Genomic DNA, 18,461 nt, shown 5'->3' with positions numbered 1-18,461 from the left:
GGGCAACATTGTATCCAAGATAAAAGAATAGGAAGTGGAAGTGGTAAAAAAAAAAAAAGAAAAAAATACTCGAGCTGATGGCGAATGCGACGGAAAGACGCGCGCGGTTGAAAGGCGTTGTCATTGTCCCGTTGTAGCGGATCATCTACGGGGAATAAACAGCGTTATCGATAATAATAATGCTTACGGAAAAAGAACCGGTAAGTATTTCTCAATAGGAAATAACATAATAAGATGATATTGATTTTTAATAAACTTATATCAATTTCTTTTGGGTTTTCATTTTTCAGGAAAATAATTAGCAACTGGTTTAAATCTTTATGAAAATTAAATTAGCCGACATCTAAAAATTTTTAGAACTTTTTTTTATTAAAAAAATTATTGCAAAATAATAAAAAAAAAAATTTTCATTTGTAAAAAACTTGAAAAACTATGTGCAATTTTTAAAAAATATTTTTTTTATTAAAAAAATTATTGCAAAATAATAAAAAAAAATTTTCATTTGTAAAAAACTTGAAAAACTATGTGCAATTTTTAAAAAATATTTTTTTTATTAAAAAAATTATTGCAAAATAATAAAAAAAAATTTTCATTTGTAAAAAACTTGAAAAATTATGTGCAATTTTTAAAAAATATTGTTTTAATTAAAAAAATTATTGCAAAATAATAAAAAAAAATTTTCATTTGTAAAAAACTTGAAAAACTATAAGTGCAATTTTTAAAAAATATTGTTTTAATTAAATAAATTATTGCAAAATAATAAAAAAAAATTTTCATTTGTAAAAAACTTGAAAAACTATGTGCAATTTTTAAAAAATATTTTTTTTATTAAAAAAATTATTGCAAAATAATAAAAAAAAATTTTCATTTGTAAAAAACTTGAAAAACTATAAGTGCAATTTTTAAAAAATATTTTTTAGTTCTAATTTAAAGTAGTTCGGTTATAAATGCAAAATATTAAGAAGTTTTAGAAATTTGAAATAGTAATAGAATACACATTACATATGTGCTGTTGAAATATAACACTAAAGTAAGCCGATGTTTTTAATTTTTTGATTTTTTTAAATTATTAAATTAGAATTAAAAAACATTTTTTAAAAATTACACATATAGTTTTTAAAATTTTTTACAAATGAAAATTTTGTTTTATTATTTTGTAATAATAATAAAGTTAGCCGACGTTTTTCATTTTTTGATTTTGTTTAATTTATTAAATTAGAATTAAAAAATATTGTTTTTTTTTTTAATGCACTTACAGTATTTTAAGTTTTTTATTAATGAAAATGTTTTTTTTATTATTTTGTAATAATAATAAAGTTAGCCGACATTTTTTATTCTTTGATTTTGCTTAAATTATTAAATTATAAGTAAAAAATATTTATTAAAAATTGCACTTATAGTTTTTCAAGTTTTTTTACAAATAAACATTTTTTTTTTATTATTTTGTAATAATTTTGTCAATAAAAAAGAATTATAAAAAATTTTTACGTGTCAGCTGACTTAATTTTCATTGTTGAAATTTGAAATCAATTGATCATACCAGAAATGAGATAATTGTAGTTAAAAATGATATTTTAGCACAGACGGTATAGATGAAGAGTGAAAAAATCACAAATATTAATGATTATTCCATTGAAATGATTTTAAAATCTTTTAAAAAAACTGATACCTGTTAGAATAATATACTTAAAATAATCAAATAAAATTTTGAAAATTTTTACCATGTAGTTTTTTATAAATTGTTAATAAACTGGCTAGTTAAAAATAACCATTAGTAAAAGCGAGTGAAAAGGAAATAAATAGCACAAACTATACGTCCCAAGTGAAATACCTTAAAGAATTTTTTCGTCTTTAAGTAAAATAAAAAAAATGTTATGAAATTAAAGTTAACAGTCACTTGATAATTTTTTAAATTTATTTAATAAACAAATATTTTCTGAAAAATTATTTTTAAAAAATTGCATTTATATTTTTTTAAAATTCCTACAGGTTAATATTTTTTTCTCATTTTTTTTTTGCCATAATTTATTCGTTAAAAAAAATTATTAAATATCTACTGAATTAATTATAACACTAAAGTTAGCCAACGTTTTTAATTTTTTAAAATTATTAACCAAGTAAAATTTACTTAAACCAAGAAAAATTTATTAGTTTAAAAATTTTTCTTTTCAAATCAAGAAAAACTTCTTAAAAATTATTTATGCCATGAAAATTAGCAGTCACTTGACCATTTTTTAATTTTTTTTAATAAATAAATTTGCTCCAAAAAATTTAATTTTTTTAATTTTCTAGTCAATTTTTTCCTCATTTTCTTCGACATAATTTATTTGTTAAAAAAATTATAAAATATCTGTTAAATTAATTTTCATAAATTATTTACTTAATTCAAGTAAATTGTTTTTACATAAAAATTTATGCAAAAATTTGATGACTTATAATTTTACTGCTAACACTTACTAAGTACACTGAACCAAGCCCGACTTTAACGGGCTAAGACATTTTAAAAATGATAAAATAAATTCACTATCAGCTTGTACACATGGTAAGTTAATTCTTAAAAATCCGCGGTCAATTTAACCCATTTCTAAATAATTAAAATGATCATCACAGGACACATGAAGCCGGATAAAAAATCGAGCCGCGTGCAGGCGTATCCTCTGGAAAACTACCGGTGTCGTCAGGCGTTGTATAAAGTGCGGGTGGTGGCGCACGAGAGTGCAGAGCAGCGTCGGGACAGTACGTTGGTACTGGTATAGTCTCCACCCTGTCTAGACAAAATCAATGGCACCTCAACCACCCGCAGCTCTACACAGTACAGCATCAGCGTAGCTTCTCTCTCGATTTTCTCTTCCTCTTCCTCTTCCTCTTCCTCTTCCTCTGTCTCTATCTCTATTTCTCATTCGCCTTTGCACAACTCAACTTGTTTACTTGGAAGTTGCCACTGGTTGTGCTTCCCTTAGGCTTGCAGAGCAGGGTGGTATCGTCTCTCCAGACCACTAAACGCCTTTGAACCCTTCACCTACTCCTATACGTTGTACGTCGATCTACAACTTTACGCTCGTGTTCCTGCTCATGTTCATCGTGTCTTCCAATAGAGCTGATATGCACTTCCTATTCCGTGTCTCTTCGTTGCATGTTAACTTTAATTACTGTTACTATTACTTGTTTCATCTACTTATCAATCACTCTGCACACCTACCGCCAATCAGATCATCGATTTCATTTTTTTTATCATGTGTGAAATTATTCCAGATAATTTTGTTTGCTTGTAGTTTTATTTAAATTGTTTTGATGTCAGATAGGAAGAATAGTTTACATTGTATTTATTGTAAAAGCATGTCTTGATGCTTTTACAAAAAAAAAAAACTGGAAAAAAGTTTTCAAGGAATTAGATGTCAGGAGTTTTAAAATACGTTAAGGTTCTTTTAACAAAATTGATCTAATTCTACTGGAAAAAATTAAATAAAAGTTGTACATTTTACTAGTCAGTTTTTATAACTATTTTTTATTCTTTAGATTAACTTCTAGAAGAATTATGTATTTTTTTTTATTTTAATTAAAATTTTTATTTCAGTAAAAAAATTAATGAGAAAGATCAAAATATTCTTGATCCAAGTAAAATTTTTCTTCAAACAAAGAACTTTTTATAAAAGTTTAATTATTGTCTTTCTAACTAGTTTCTTCATTGAAGAAAATTTTATTCTCTCCTCAATTGATCACCTGTTAAATTTTTACAATATCTGAACGAATAAGTTATACTAGCAACCTCGCAGTCACTATGTGACTGCCGTGACTTGTGAACTATAAATAAATAAAATTTTGCTTTATTGAGTGATGAATTTAGTTCAATTGCACTATACTTTCTTAACTATTGAGGTTTTTGAAGATATAAGCTCATCCCGATGTTACAATCATCAAGAGCTTTCGTTCGAGTACCCACATGCATTTTTGATATATTTTTCATATATACATATATGTAATGTATATAAATATATAAAATATATGAAAAATTGATTTAGGTACTCAAATGAAAGGTCTCGATGAGTGTAGTGTCGGGGTGAGCTTATATCTTTAAAAATGTCAATATTTCACAAGATATTTGTTAAATTGCACTGTAATTTTTCAATTATCGACGTTTTTGAAGATATAAGCTTATCTCGATGTTACACTCATCAAGAGCTTTCATTTGAGTACCCACATGCATTTTTGATATATTTTTCATATATACATATATATAATATATATATATATAAATATATGAAAAATTTATGTGGGTACTCAAATGAAAGGTCTCGATAAGTGCAACATCGGGATGAGCTTATATCTTTAAAAACGTCCATAGTTCTCAAAATACAAGTTCATTTCTTAATTATGTATCTAGAGATAGAGAATTGAGAAATGACACTAAATTTCATAAAAAAAAAAACCAATTTTATCATATGACTATCCTGGACACAAAATTTCTCTTATTCTCTTAATAATATAGATAATATATGTTATACAGTAATACAAATACTATATACATAAAGACAGAAATAGCAATTGGTTTGCTACAAGAGATAAGGAAACCAATTGGTTGACTAGTTTGGTGGTTATATGTCTCTAGATTAGTTATCAGCAGTGACCATCAGACCTCCAGTGTTAATATATACTGTTCATAGGATTACGGGTAATTAGTCGCAATAGGTGCAAAGATATACGATATATAGTCAAGAGGATAGTTTGAAACAAGGTTTGAAGCATGAAGCTAAACCGCATCATACAACCCTGTTGTTTAGTTCACTCACCAGCGTTATTATATTCGAACATCGATTTTCTAACTGGTCATATCAATCTATCAACAACCTCTTTTAATTAATAAACTATTATTTCATTTTGTCACTCCGTCATCAGCAAAACCAAGAAACAAGTTGTCTTCTCAATATGTTGATAGAAGGATTTAGTTCTATTTAATAAAATTTAGTAATAGATACCAAATGATTTAGTAACAAACTTTTTATTACCAAATATTTAGTAATAGGTGCTAAATCATTTATTAAAGCCCATTTAGTTCCACTAAATAAATATTTAGTAGTATTTAACAAATTATTTATTGCTACTCAATAAATCGTTTATTGGTATCAAAGAAATTAATTTTTTAACTAATTTTTAGCGTGTAACCTAACTTTTTAACTTAAAATAAATCAAAATAATTGAAATAAATAATTTTAAGTAAAAATATAAGGTATTATAAAGAAAAGAATCTCATTAAATTATATTTTTTTGTTAAAAAAGCGGCATGATGGCCGAGCGGACTAAGTCATTATCCCGTTAGTTCGTTCGTGCATCATGTCGTGAGGCGAGGGTTCGAGCCCCGACGGTTGTTCGAATAGTTCCAACACCAACCGTCGGGGGTCGCTCCGGTAGCCAAACTGTACGGGCATGGGTTTTCTCTGTGGTTTCCCCATCGCCACTATTCCAACACCGATAGAAAGGGGTGAGGAATAGGGTAAATACAGTACAGAAAGCACAAGTCGGTCCACAGCCGCATTGAGAATAAAATTATGTGCGAAATTATATGTTGATTATAAAAAGTGGAGAACATGTTGATTATAAAAAGAGTGGAGAATATGTTGATAATAAAAGAGTTGAAAGATTGTGTTGATAATATAGAGCGGAGCATATGTTGATAATAAAGAGTTGAAAAAGAGACTACATGCGGAGATGTTGAGACAATTAGCCTTGTAAAAACCAGAAAACGGTATACAAGTAAAACTCATAATAATAAAAAAATATATTTTTTTGTTTGAGACATTTATAAAATTTAAAATTAAACAAGTTTTTAATATATCAATAATAGACTAATTGAAAAATGTTAACTAAACTCCACTGAAAAAAGACATAAATAGAAGACATTTATTGGGAGTATGTGTTTTTAAAGGTTTAATAAATCTTGCAAAATCGAGTATGAATAAAATAATCTGTCAGTGAATAGGTTATTAGCTTTCATTTGAGTATCGCATAAACATTGGAATTAAAGCATAGCCTTCTACCGACAATACTTACCAAAGAAATATTTAGTACCTGTTACTAAATATTATTTGGTGGAAATAAATATTTATTTCCATGTAATAAGGCTTTGTTCATATAAAGAAATCATTTATTAAACTGTATCAAATAATATTGATGAGTACAAAATATTTGTTTCTCCCAAATAAATGAATAAAAATCTTGTTACTAAATCAATTTAGTACTCCATACTAAATCCTTCGATCAGTGTACTTATACGTATGATTTATGATCTTCAAACAGTTGATATAATTTAAATAAGGATCCTGGTCCACGCAGAATTAAATTGAGTTGTGAGGATGCTACCAGAGTATTGATTATATTTATAAGCCGATTAACTGTAGTCGGAAAATTACTGAGTAATATAAGACGATTAACTTTTCTCTATATTTATAGAGCGAATCATTAAGTTAGTTTTTCGTTATAGTAGATGGCTTTGTTTTGTTTCTTCATAAAAACTTTAGATTATTATGACGAAAAAATATGAGGCGTTGTAAGAAAATATTTTTATTATTATAAAGACTGAAGGTACTTGATTATACGGTTAAATTTAGCTCATAAATAAAGAGGAAAAAGTCGCATTTATAATTTTAAAGTTGAGTAAAAATAATAAAAATAGCGATAAAGAGGAAATGAAGAAGAAACGTTAAAATAGTTTTCGACAAAATTAAATCCGTAGGAGTGAGGATCTTAAAGTGATGGCGATGGCTAGAATCGAAGTACTGTTCAAAGTTGCGGACGATAAAACTTTATTTGTTTGAAATTCAGCTCTTGTGTATTTTGTTACTGAAAATAAGATAAAAGTGTACCGGTAAGTAGTTTTTGTTTAAAAAATAACTTTTAAGAAGTGATAATTTTTTTATTTTTTTTTTTAGATTTTAATTAATCCAAAGCATATTGATGCAACAGTTTGGAAATATTTAATATTTAAGGTGATTTAATAATGACTGTATGCTGTCCCAGAGAATTCCCATGCGCTCAGCGAATTAATTTAACTGTACGTATGACGCTAGAAGCCACACGAAAATCAAGTTTTCGGTGGATACTAAATCGATTGCTCTCACAAAGGCATGCTTCAGTGTATTTATCTTTAATAATGTGCTTGTTAATTAATAATTAATAACAATCATTGTCGATGCCTTGTAAAAAGTGAGCGAGTGCGAAATGACAATTATTAATTATAAATTAAAACGGAAAATTTAAAATTGAAGTAAAGATAATTTGTATTAACAAATACATAGACGGAATAATTAATTAGATTAACAAGTATACCAGAAATTAAATGTCAATATTGAATGTTTCTGCTGTGATTTAACTCGTAATTTGTAATTTAGTTTTCAACTATTGAACATGTTTAATTTTGCCTGCAGGCTATCAAAACAGTAGGTATTTTCAAACTCGGTTCCTAAACGTCTATGCAGAACTTTTCATTTCAACATACCTTTAAACAATTGTGTTAATTAATTAATCATACATTTAAAGTTGATTTTTGTAAGTTGGGACAGGATTTATGATGACGACAAAGAGTACTTTTAGGAAGAATTAATTTCCGATTATGAAAATTTAATTTAATTCATGATTGAGAATGAATTATCTATATTATTAAGAGAATAAGAACAATTTTGTGTCCTTGATAGTCATGCGATAAAATCGATTTTCTTAGTGAAATTTAGTCATTGCAAAGGTCTTCACTTGAATTTGTGCCTTTTCAAGTTTTTATATCATTCTCAACGATAGTCAATTTATTATGATAAAAATTGAGACTGCAATCAAAAATACTCTATCTCGAGATATATAATTAAAAAATGACCTTGTATCTCGTGAACTATTGACATTTTTAAAGATATAAGCCCATCTTGATGTTACACTCATCGAAACCTTTCATTTGAGTAGCCACATCAATTTTTCATGTATTTATAAATATATATATATATATATATATATATATATATATATATATATATATATATATCAAAAATGCATGTGGGTACTCAAATGAAAGGTATCGATGAGTGTAACATTAGAATGAGCTTATATCTTTAAAAACGTCAATAATTAAGAAATGACCTTGTATCTCGTGAACTATTGACATTTTTAAAGACACAAGCTCACCTCGAGATTACATTCATCGAGACCTTTCATTTGAGTACCCACATCAATTTTTCATATATTTACAAATATTATATATATATGTATACATGAAAAATATATCAAAAATGCATGTGGGTACTCAAATGAAAGGTATCGATGAGTGTAACATTAGAATGAGCTTATATCTTTAAAAACGTCAATAATTAAGAAATGACCTTGTATCTCGTGAACTATTGACATTTTTAAAGACATAAGCTCACCTCGACATTATATTCATCGAGACCTTTCATTTGAGTACCCACATCAATTTTTTATATATTTATATATATTATATATATGTATATATGAAAAATATATCAAAAATGCATGTGGGTACTCAAATGAAAGCTCTTGATGAGTGTAACATCAGGATGAGCATATATCTTAAAAAATGTCAATATTTAAGAAAGTACACTGCAATTTAACAAAAGTCATTATTTAATAAAGCAAAATTTTATTTAATTATAGTTCACAATAATCGGCAGTCATATAGTGACTGCAGGTTGCTAGTTATTTTTATATAATTTATTGAAGTAAAAAGTGGTTGAATAAAATATGTTGGTTGAGAACAATTAAAAACGTTATTTAACTAGGATGAAAATTTTAGGTAGTAAAATAAAGTTGATTATAAAACCACGTACTCGACATATTCTAAAATTAAAATTTCAATTTATTTTAATAAATAATTGCAATTAAACTTCTCGTTTTAGTATTTTTATTGGAAAAAATAAAAGTATTTTCATTAAAATAAAACTCATTTAAATTTAATGGAATCAATTCAGCAGAATAATGTTATTTTCGTTAACATTACATTTTAGATAATGTAAAACGATCAAAGAATTGGAAATATCCTCGATCAAAGAGATAAAAACTATTATTTTATATTAGATATAAAATAAATTAGATTGTGACATTTTGACAGAATAACAAAGAGCAAAAACTCGGTCTGTTATTTCTGTTTTTACGGTATTGTCCATTTCCGTGTCTGTTAGAATTAATATATTACCATGCAAATTAACTTCCTTGATACGCGAATACTTTAAAATACTTCACCACAATCGCAATTAAACATTTTATTAAATTAACTTTGCATCCGCAGCTTTCCTACCGGCGGAAACAATAAAAAAAAAAAAAACAAAGTTATAATCCGATTCTGAAAAGAAGAAAATTAGTTATTATAATTTACAATTTATAATTAATAAAATAAACTAATATAAATTTTATTTTTTTTTTTCCAGATGAACTAATTTTAAAGAAGAAATAATTCAGAAGAAGTTATGCGTTTATTATCATTTGCATTACCTAATTAACAATGCAAGATTCCGGGTTTAGTTGTGAAGAAAAAGGAAATAAGAAGAAAGAGGTCACCTTGGTACGGCGTTAGGCGTACAAATACGTTTGAAAACTGTCCTTTGGGGAAAAGCATCGGCTTGATGTATTTCAGCGGTGCCGGAAGCCGTAATTACTTGCCTTCACTCCAGTCAAAGAACGCTCGATGAAAAAGAGCTTGGACTACACAAAATACTGCTACTATCAGATGAAAGTAATTGAAGATATTAGAATTTTACGACGCTTTTTTCATATTTTTCTTCAAGGATTATAAACGATAATCTTCTAGTTTAACCTTGGTTATTTTTTCATGGCTTTACAATCAATTAATATTCAAGTTCTGTGATTTTTTATCATAAATTATGATGTTCAAATTTCAAGTTTTCGAGTTTTATAATAAGTAAATTGTTGTGAAAAAAATTTTTATAAAAATTTCACTTATAAAAATTTAAAAAATTACTAAAAAAAATTGTTTTTAAATTTAAACAACTTAATCTTGAGAATTTGGACAATAAATAAATTTTTTTTTTATAATTAATTTGTAATAAAAATTTTAAAAAATGTTTAATATCTAAGCATTGAAGTTTAAAGACATTAGAAATTTTTTAGAATTTTATAGCGAATAAATTATTATGAAAAGAATTTTTTTTTAATATTTTTTTCGATAAAAAAAAATTTTAGATGGCTAATTTTATTTTCATAAATTCGCTGACGTTTTTAATTTTATAATTTTTTTTTTTTCATTCATTAAATTATAACTAAAAAATATTTTGAAAAATTGAATTTGTAGTTTTTCAAATTTTTTACAAATGGAATTTTTAAAACATTTATTTGTAATAAATTTTTTTTTTTTTTTTTTTTTTTCAATTTAAATAACTTAATCTTGGGAATATGAACAATAAATAAATTTTTTTTTATAATTGATTTGTAATAAATATTTTTAAAAATATTTACTGTCTGAACATTGAATTTTAAAGATATTAGAAATTTTTTAGAATTTTATAGCGAAGACATTATTAATAAAAAAATTTTTTCAATAAAAAAAATTTTTAAATGTCGGCTAATTTTATTTTCATAAATTAGCCGACGTTTTTAATTTTATAATTTTTTTTTAATTTATTAAATTATAACTAAAATTATATTGTTAAAAATTGAATTTGTAGTTTTTCAAATTTTTTACAAATGAAATTAAAAAGAATTTTTTTTTTAATTAAAAAAATTCTAAAAATTTTTAGATGTCAGCTAACTTAATTTTTATAAAATTTTTTTATTTCAGGAAGAAATAAAATTGTAATTTGTCGAATTTTTAAAAACTTCCTTGATGTTAAAGTTTCTTTGGAGTAAATCTTTTATAAAGTATCTAAAGATTTGGATACAATAGCACTAAAAAGAGATCTTGAAAGATTAATCAATCTTGTAAGTGTCATCGGGTGTTGCTGTTAAATTCCGATATCCCCTCGCTCGGGGTTTGTTCTACAAATAGTTGACAAATGATAAAGTTTACTAATAGCAAAGTAATACTATTCCAATACTCGAGAGTATTCTCAACCCAATCAATCGGTATTATAGTTAGTTTATATTTAAATTAAACTAAAAAAACTTTTAGATTGAATAATTTAAATGTTGAGTTGGAAATGAACATAAAACCGAGTGAATTTCGAGTCGTATAAAGTCAAATAGAACGTGATAAATAGAATTCAGAGATACTTTTAACTCTAATAGAAGTATAAATTACTGACTATGTATAACGATGCCAAAAGTTTTATAAATTAGAGAAATAAAACCGCTTTTAAATTACGCTCTTTACTTTCTTCGCTTCAGCAGCAAAAGAAAAGTAAGACGTTCAATAATAATTGTTGTTGTTAGTTCTATTTTTTATTTATAATATAATAATAATTAACTAGCAACCCTGCAATCATTATGTGACTGCCGAGACTTGTGAACTATACACAAATAAAATTTTGCTTTATTTAAATAATGAATTTTGTTAAATTGCACTGTACTTTCTTAACTATTGACCTTTTTAAAGATATAAGCTCATCCCGAAGTTACACTCATCAAGAGCTTTCATTTAAGTACCCACATGCATTTTTGATATATTTTTCATATATACATATATATAATATATATAAATATATGAAAAATTTATGTGGGTACTCAAATGAAAGGTCTCAATGAGTGTAACATCATGATGAGCTTATATCTTTAAAAATATTATAAGTTGACAAAATACAATATAGTTTCTTAATTATTGACATTTTTAAAGATATAAACTCATCCTGATGTTACACTCATCAAGAGCTTACATTTAAGTACCCATATGCATTTTTTATATATTTTTCATATATACATATATATATATATATATATATATATATATATATATATATATATATATATATAATATACATAAATATATAAAATATATGAAAAATTGATGTGGATACTCAAATGAAAGGTCTTGATGGGTGTAACATCAGGATGCGCTTATATCTTTAAAAATATCAATAATTCACAAGATACAAGGTCATTTCTTAATTATTGACATTTTTAAAAATATAAGCTCATCCTGATGTTACTCTCTTCAAGAGCTTTCATTTGAGTACCTACATGTATATTTGATATATTTTTCATATATACATATATCTTATATATATATAATATATATATAAATATATCAAAAATACATGTGGGTACTCAAATGAAAGGTCTCGATGAGTGTAACATTGGGATGAGCTTATATCTTTAAAAATGTCAATAGTTCACAAGATACAAGGTCATTTCTTAATTATGTATCTAGAAGAGATTTAGAAATTTCACTAAAAATCCAATTTTATCATATTACTATCCTGGAAACAAAATTTATCTTATTCTCTTGATAATAATTAATAATTATTGTGATTCATATAAATAGGGCGAAACAAAGTTTCTGGCGGATGGTGGATGCCAGGTCGGAATTGTGCAAGCTGTGATGATCATAGCAACACGTACGTGCTCGCTCGAGTATTGGAAGTTGAAAGAGAACAAGGAGAGAATAAAAAAACAAAGACAGAGGAAAACGTTATTTACACGGCATCCACCGGGTTGGCAGAGTAATCGATCTGAAAACACAGTAAAACTCGATCACTTTATCATTATTTGGTCGCAATTTGGGTTTCAAAAGTGTATCACATTCGCTCCAACAATAAAGTTGTCTATTGGTTATTTTTCGAATGTCCCTTTTTGGGTCGCTGTAATTAAACAAATATTAACCGAACTCTAATTAATTCATTTTCATTAAATTCGTTTGTTATCGAATTTCCCGTTCTCGGTACGGCTCGTTAAGCCTGATATGATCAATAGCAACAGCAAATTAGGTCCTTTTAATAATTGGCCACTGGTGCGTTTAAACAAACATAAAATTTAAATTTACAAAGTACCAAAAGCTTAAATTGAGCCTTGTATTATCTATGTTAAGAAAATGAGCAAAATTTGGTATCGTTGGAAAAGTTTTGACCTGGAGTTGTGCCTTTTCAAGGTTTCATATCATTCGCACCAATAGTCAATTTATGATAAGTATTTAAAACTTTACATACTCAAGAAATGTCCTTGTATCTTGTGAATTATTGATATTTTTAAAGATATAAGCTCATCCCGATGTTACACTCATCAAGACCTTTCATTTGAGTACCCACATCAATTTTTCATATATTTTATATATTTATAAATATGAATATATGAAAAATATATCAAAATGCATGTGGGTACTCAAATGAAAGCTCTTGATGAGTGTAGCATCAGGATGAGCTTATATCTTTAAAAATGTCAATATTTCACAATATATTTGTTAAATTGCACTACACTTTTTCAACTATTGACGTTTTAACAGATATAAACTCATCCCGATGTTACACTCATCAAGAGCTTTCATTTGAGCACCCACATGCATTTTTGATTTATTTTTCATATTTACATATATATAATATATATAAATATATATAAATAAATAAATAATTGATGTGGGTACTTAAATGAAAGGTCTTGATGAGTGTAATACCGGGATGAGCTCATATCTTTAAAAATGTCAATAGTTCACAAGATATTTGTTAAATTAAACTGTAGTTTCTTAGTTATTGATCTTTTTAAAGATATCTCATCCCGATGTTACACTCATCAAGACCTTTCATTTGAGTACCCACATCAATTTTTCATATATTTATACACTGATAAAAAAAATATCTTTATTCAAGAAAAATATTCTTGCTCCAAGAAAATTATTTTGAAGAGAACTAGTTATCTTATTTCAAGAAATTCTTGTCTTGATTTCATGTTTCTTGGAGTGAGAGATCTAATCACTCCGATCGATAACATTTTTACTTGGTTCAAGACTATATTATCTTCGATCGATACAAGTGAATTCTTTATTTAAAAACGATTCTCTTCAATAAAGAATAATTTTATTTCATTTCAAGAATTATTGATTGTTGATTCGAGAACAAATTTTTTTATTTATAATGTTATAAGTTTAAGTCAGAAAAAAACTTTGAAGTAAAAAAATTTGTATTTCTCTATATGCCGAAAAATATTTATAAATACAGAGAATAGCAAAAGTACAAAAATTTATATGCTTAAAGCAAGTAAAATAAGATCTTAATTCAAAAGTCACGCCATACTTGGAACAGGTCGGTATTCTCTCGAACCAATATTACCGTCTATCTTAATCCAAGAGAAAGAAATTCTTGGGCGAAATTGTACATATCTTATTTTAAAACAACCAAGTTTCTTGATTCGAGAATCAATTTCTTAAGTTAAGAGAATTGAATTACTTAAAACAAGAATGACATTTTGAAGAAAAAGTTTTTCTTGAATCAAGTCATTTTTTTTATCAGTGTATATATTACATATATGTATATATGAAAAATCTATCAAAATGCATGTGGGTACTCAAATGAAAGCTCTTGACGAGTGTAAAATCAGGATGAGCTTATATCTTTAAAAAAGTCAATAATTAAGAAAGTATAGTGCAATTTCACAAAATTCATTATTTAATAAAGCAAAATTTTATTCATTTATAGTTCACAAGTCATGGTAGTTACACATTGACTGCAAGGTTGCTAGTATTACATTAACTAAAAGTCTCTTATTTTTCAGATAGCGGTGTGCCGTTATTCTCTAGAGGAGTGTATATAGCTACTTTCTCTTACAAGCATCTCGTTTTTGAATAATTCAACGGATATGGATATCGGTTCACTCCTCGAGATGAAAGAATGCCCAGGCTTCTTTTTACCAGCATTCTCCTCGTCATACTGCTTTAAATTTATGGAATATAACTTATATCCAACACATGTAGCAATCCATTTTCAACTTACTCTACATTTATTTTATTTTATTATTTCATCGAACCGAACAATATATTGAATTTAATCGAATTCAATTGAATTTAAAGATTTTTAGCCTACAGATATGCAATGTAACATCGGCATAATATTTCTTCATTCTTAAACTTGTGTTCTAGTCGTCGGCTCCGAGATATTGAATTCACTTGGGTAAGCTTAATTTAATTTTATTTTAATATTTTAGTACATTTATGCCATCCCCTTTTTTTCATTAACAATAAATCGCACTGCTGGAAGACATTCCGCGTGAATTTGAAAGCCTGAATATTAATACTTTTCTTTTCATTGTTTTATTATTATTATTATTATTATTATTGTTGTTGTAGGTATGTGCATTTTTAATCTACAGTAACAAGCACTGTTATTTAAAGGAGACTAAGTATCAGAGGCCAGCCGCTCTTTTTTATCATTCAGATTTTGTAATAGGCACAGTCTTTGGCGATGTGCCAATACCATCGATCCGACGTTTCAATGTGTATAGTCACTTGAAGACTCTTTCTGCTTCCATTATCTCTGCTTTCAATCTACTATCGCCTATGAGCCAGCAATGCGCTGGGGGTGCAATCATCAAGACACCATTGTAATAGACATTTAATGCTGTGTTAGAACTTTTTCTCATGTTAACCTTGATGACACACCAACTCGTTTTATCTAGACAATCGTTATAAAACTTTTTTTTTTTTTTTATAAATGTTAATGTTTGAATTGGAAGTCACATCTTAACTTATTCTCGGACTTTTAATGTCCGTTGTTAAAATTTAGGACAATAATCACCGCGCAATTGAACTATTCCAAACTAGTCTGTAAAATATTTTTAATAATAATTAAAAATACTATTTTGATTATTATAATTCTGTTTTTTTATCTTAAATCTAGAAGTAATGCTTACACGGAAAAAAAGTAAACTGTAATAAATAACAATCGATTTATAATAAGTAATGATCAACTGCTAAAAATTACCATTTCAAACAGTAAAATCGTGATTTTACTATTCACTTTATAATATCTACCATTTAAACGTTACAATTTACTCTTTACATGGAAGAAAATACTATTTCAAACAGTAATATTTGCTATGTGAATATCTCAAATGTTAGAGTATAATAATTAAGAATTCAGACTTTGATATTTATCATTTCGTACCTAAAAAATGATCTTATGATATGTAAAAAGTATAAAATAAAGTTAGTAAATTTCTAATACAAGCAACGTCAATATTTACAAAGTAAAATGGTAAATTTTAAATGCAACGCTAGAAATCAAACTGTAATTATTGACTTACTTGGACTGGTAAAATGTATATTTTAAAAGTGTAATTTTTACTGTTTCAAATGTTAAATTCTCCCAGAGTGAGACCCCCTTCTCTTTCATCTGAGTTCCCTTTCTCCTCATAATATGGACTATATATATTGAAATGGCAATTTTTACTGTTTGAAACTGTAATTTTTTAAGATAAAAGAGTCGTTATTTACTGTAGTGACACTCGGAAACCGTAAACTGTAATAAATAACAGTCGATTTATAATAAGAAATGATCAACTGCTAAAAATTACCATTTCAAACAGTAAAATCGTGATTTTACTATTCACTTTATAATATCTACCATTTAAACGTTACAATTTACTCTTTACATGGAAGAAAATACTATAACAAACTGTAATATTGGCTATGTTAATGTCTAAAATGTTTAAGTATAATAATTAAGAATTCAGACTTTGATATTTATCATTTCTGTACCTAAAAATGATCTTATGATATGTAAAAAGTATAAAATAAAGTTAGTAATTTCTAATACAAGCAACGTCAATATTTACAAAGTAAAATGGTAAATTTTAAACGCAACGTTAAAAATCAAACTGTAATTATTGACTTGCTTGGACTGGTAAAATGTATATTTTAAAAGTATAATTTTTACTGTTTGAAATGTTAAATTCTCCCAGAGTGAGACCCCCTTCTCTTTCATCTGAGTTCCCCTTCTCCTCATAATATCGACTATTTATTGAAATGGCAATTTTTACTGTTGGAAACTGTAATTTTTTAAGATGAAAGAGTCGTTATTTACTATAGTGACAGCTACTAATCACTTATTTTGGATATTGAATTATAAATTGTGGCTTTTATACTTTCTACATTAAGTTCTAGTAATATTTATATTTTTGCCACCCCGATGTCCGCTTTACTGTTTGAAACTATAAAAATTAACCGGAATCCGAGTGAATATTACAGTTTACTTTTTTCCGTGTAATTTTGAAATAAATGTCAATTTTTAATATTGCGACGAAAATATTGGTCCTATAAAAAATTTATTAAATAAAAGTTTAAAATTTAATTTTGAAAAAAAAGTGTTTATGATTTAAAAAAAAAAAAAACCAATATTTTCGCTGTATTTCCAAAATTAATATTCATAGTAAAAATTTCAAATTTTTTTATTATAATTATCTTACTTTTGAAATTATGGTGAAATTATTGACCCCCCAAAAAAAAAAAACATAAGACACATTATTTTATAAAATTAAATTTTGAACAACTTTTGTTTGAAAAATTTTTTATAGGATCAATATTTTTGGCACAATATCAAAAAATTGAGATATTTATTATGAATTGTTATTTTAAATTTCCGGCAAATATCTTGGCGCTATTTATAACGAAATTGTTTTTACGAGATTAAGTTTTCCGGATCACTTTTTTACATTATTGACAAAACTGAAACATTATGACATTTTTCAGATTATTAGATTCTTCAGAAAAAGTAGAAGCGCTGCCGGAAAATAATTTCTAGATAATGTTTCAAGACTAAATAATGAAATTATAGCAAAAAATTGAAGAGATTATTCTTCAAAGTAACTTTTCAGGTTTAGTATTATCCATTCAACGATTTTTTGGTGTAATAATCTAAAAAGCAATTTATTTTTTCGAAATGCTAAAAAAAAAAAAGATAATACACGTTTCCAGAGATTATTTCTGTAAAAATCATATGGAAATATGCGGACATCTCACAAGTATGCAAAAAACTCATAAGCTTTCTAGATATACTTAGCAATAATTGAATAATTTTTTATGAAAAATTCTCTGTATGAATATTATTTTAGCTATCTATTTTATTGCTCTCCACAAAATAGCAAAAGGTATGTATAGAATATATAGTATATCAAAATAATAAAATAAAATTAACGTTAACATAAAGCATACATATTTCGCATTTTATGAATGCAATATATTCAGCTTGATAGCGTTTGGAAATAAAAAAAGAAAGAAAATACGCATATGTAAATAATCAATAATTCATCGGAGTGTTAAAATACTGCAGTGAGCATTCAGTTGATGAAAAAAAAAACTACTTTGTACACCCGTAATTAATATCGAGTGATAACAGCTATAAAAAATAGATAACAGGTAATAAATAATAAATAATTGGAATAAATAAAAACAATTATTTTAAGTATCTCAATCGGTCAGTATAATTATAATTATAACTATACCACACGGAATTCAAATAATTAACTAATAAAATTCTTAAATTGAGAAATAAATGTCCGCGTATTCGTTTTTATTCATTTAGTTTGCTAATTGTTTGTTTGTA

The 18,461-nt window shown here is 26.1% G+C and overlaps 2 protein-coding genes across 8 annotated transcripts in view; one reads left to right on the top strand and one right to left on the bottom strand.

Moving 5' to 3' along the window:
* The window catches only part of LOC123271596 (serine/threonine-protein phosphatase PGAM5, mitochondrial-like), a 35,843-nt gene extending 34,662 nt beyond the window's left edge, over nt 1–1,181 (top strand). For both annotated transcript variants that reach the window (XM_044737978.1, XM_044737976.1), the window contains exon 3: nt 1,159–1,181. The gene's annotated coding sequence lies outside the window, so the exon portion shown is untranslated. The remainder of the gene's footprint in view (nt 1–1,158) is intronic.
* Nucleotides 1–18,461, bottom strand: part of LOC123271593 (tyrosine-protein kinase Btk29A) — a 92,971-nt gene that overhangs the window by 13,190 nt on the left and 61,320 nt on the right. The window contains exon 1 of one of the 6 annotated variants that reach the window (XM_044737970.1): nt 2,458–2,610. The exons of the other annotated variants lie outside the window; for them this stretch is intronic. The gene's annotated coding sequence lies outside the window, so the exon portion shown is untranslated. Of the gene's footprint in view, nt 1–2,457; nt 2,611–18,461 lie in introns of those variants that run through there. 6 annotated transcript variants of the gene reach the window in all.

This window comes from Cotesia glomerata, linkage group LG9 (genome assembly GCF_020080835.1).
Source record: "Cotesia glomerata isolate CgM1 linkage group LG9, MPM_Cglom_v2.3, whole genome shotgun sequence".
NCBI lineage: Eukaryota > Metazoa > Arthropoda > Insecta > Hymenoptera > Braconidae > Cotesia > Cotesia glomerata.
This window is presented reverse-complemented; position numbering and strand designations above follow the sequence as displayed.